Genomic DNA, 3,110 nt, shown 5'->3' with positions numbered 1-3,110 from the left:
TTATAGAAAAAGTGAACTCCAGATGTTTTTGTAGATTTCCGGCGGTCATATTGGTGGACCAAAAGGGTCCACCAATATGGCGTCTCCATACTGAAGCTCTACAAACTTGCGTGAAACGTTTCGGCAAATAACTCAGGAACTGTGGGCCACAAAGACCTGAGACTTGGAAATATTGTTTATATATTAGTCTCTTATATAATTTCATTTTCTTGGCTTCTTCCACTGGACGGTTTCCAATTTATTTTTTCGTTGCGTGACTGTGAAAACGATCTATTGGACGGCTGAATAACCTTCAAATAAAACGACTCGCACACATGACTGAGTAGAAACGGTGATTTCTTCAAAAGGCTTAATTTATTTGCTAAACTCTTAACGACTTCTTGCAGATGAGGTATCCAGCTCAGATAACACCCAGAAGTCTGGTCTGGGCCTTGTCAATATAAATGGTGGGCAGCGGGCCCATAAGCCGAGCTTTGGAGAGTAACATCACCTCGCATCTGCCAGGATGTGGAGTTAGGTGGTTGTTTTAACAAAAGTTCTTTCACAGCACCGTTTAACAAATCACAAACGGCGTCTTGCGGCTGGTGCACTATATTAAATTACCGGTGACGTCACTTGGTACGTCTTGCAAGGAGTCGATGCAGAAAACCGTAGCGTAGTCAGCATACATAAACGTATCTACAGATGTAATCGACTAGGGTAGATAGTTCGTAAACAACGTGAACAAGGTAGGACCTAAAACCAAACCCTGTGGAACTCCACATCTGGCCTACGTACTCCAAGGTTTTCTGCCATTTATCACCGTAAACTAAGCAATGACAACATAATGTCTGTCTAAAGGACAGGTCTGAAAACGGGTATGGATTTTAGAGGTCCGGTCTGAAAAAGGGTCTTGAAAATGACATTTTTTGGTCTGAAATAGGGTCAGAATCTGGAGAACCGGGCGGCACATCCCCACCAAGAATTCCCAGGAGTACCCCCGTGGAAAAAAGACCAGAAAGCTTCGAAGTCATCTGAGAATTTTAATATTTCGAACGCGGGCTATTGGACTGCAGAGGAACTGAAGACCTCAAACCTTGTGTGACAAGCGTGACATGACTTACCGTGTAGAACGAAATTTTTGCGGGATCTACCAGTTTTTGCAATTTTTCCAGCGATCCGCAAAAATACGTTCTCGCAAATAAACATTACCGCAAATATTTTCCCCACAAAAATTTGTTCCAGAGTAAATATTCTTTTACTTAAATTCGCTACACAGAAACGCAAAACTTGCCTCTTTCGTTCAGAAACAAAAGGGTATACTATGAATTACTTGTTTGATATAGGGTACGCACACCGTAGTATTGTTTGAAAAAATATGTATTTTTATTATATAAACACCAATGAAATACCAGATGAGCTTTCGCGCGAAAACATGATATTTTCTCGTGAAAATAACGCGCTATCTTCACACGTAAACAGATCACCGTTGCTATGGCTACATAGCTATTAAGGTGAAATGGTGCTATATAATAAATAGAACATTACATGGCCACTTCAGAGATACCAAATTTCTCTTGTCGTGTTTAGGAAATCTTTCAATCGTTCGCTGCGCTCACTCGTGAAATATTTTTTAACACTCGAAGAGAAATTTCGTATTTCCGCGCGGCCATGTAATATCCTCTATTTATTAAAACTGAATCATTGGGTAATGCAATTCTAGAGCTCTGATTGGCTTGGCCATCGTGGTATATGAGCCATTACACTATACTCTCCAAATATGGTAACTGTACGCGCCTGTTCAAAATTAAAAAGAAGCTGAAAATTGGTTGTTTTTTCAAAGTCGGGAGGGTTTCTCGATATTTTGTGGGCGTTTTTAATAAGACAATTATTCCACTCGCGCTTGTTGGATATGATATGATTATAGTCCGTAATTTACAGTACGGACCGAAAACTCGCAGCTAACAACTTTTCTGCGCGCTTAATGAACATCTTTCATCGCTACCATTTTTCATCTTTTAACATTACTGCAATTTTGTATCAAGATTGACTCAGCTAAATCAATAATTCTATCAATACTTACTCTACAAACATTTTTGAAAGGAAAGTTGATTTTATCCGATATCCTTTTTTTTTCTTGAAAAAGAAAACAAACCATTTTCCAAAAACATTTTTCTCGGCTCTTCGGGCCTCACTTTGGTCTTAAAATAAGGGTAGGGGCCCGGGCCCCTCTCTTAGATCCGCCACAAGGGACCAGGCAAGTTATCCCCGGGGGAGAGGTTACTCCCTTATATAAGCTATATAGGTATGTGCCGCCCCAAAGGGTAGGGTTTTTGCGCCGTTTCGGTCTGAAAACGGGTATACATCAGTGGCGGATCCAGGGGAGGCCCCCCCCCCCCCGGTGATTTTTTATACCAAACCGAGGAACGAAAGGCGGAAGAAAAATTTATTTGAGACCGAGCCCCCACTTATCCCAGGGTCTGACCGGAACCCCTCCCCCCCGCTTATCTCAAGGTCTGATCCACCACTGTACATTTTCCCCTTTTTGGGCTGGAATCGAATGCGTATTTGTCGTTTCAATCCCATCTGAATAAGAAAGAAAGAGTAATATATGAATTCGAAGTGGATTTTAAGAAATCTTTCATTTGTTCAAATCTAAGTAATGATGATATAATTTCTTAGAGACCAGGGCTGGAAAGGGGTGTGGAAAAGGACATTTTTGGTCTGAAATAGGGTCAGCATTTGGAGAACTGGGTGGCACATCTCCAACAGGAATTCCCAGGAATACCCCCTGAGCAAGTTATCCACCAACAAAATCATTAAGTAAAGCAAGCAAGAAGTTGTCGCATGCAAGCAAAATGTGAGAGCTGCTTGCCAAAAGGACAAGCTGGAATTCAAGTGTTTTTTTAGCCCTGACAGCTTATACAGAAAAAAAAAAGTTTACAATGCAGATTTTTATATGCCAAATTTCAGAAAAAACATATTTGATTGAAGAAAAAAAAACTCTGCATTACTGATTCTGAGGAGAATTAAAACCCTATTGACGGGGAGAAATCCACCCCTAACAATTCTGGAATTAATACTTTTAAAAATATTAGTGTAAGTACACTACATAATTTTCTAACAACATA

This window comes from Porites lutea, chromosome 7, assembly GCF_958299795.1.
Source record: "Porites lutea chromosome 7, jaPorLute2.1, whole genome shotgun sequence".
Taxonomy (NCBI): domain Eukaryota; kingdom Metazoa; phylum Cnidaria; class Anthozoa; order Scleractinia; family Poritidae; genus Porites; species Porites lutea.
This window is presented reverse-complemented; position numbering follows the sequence as displayed.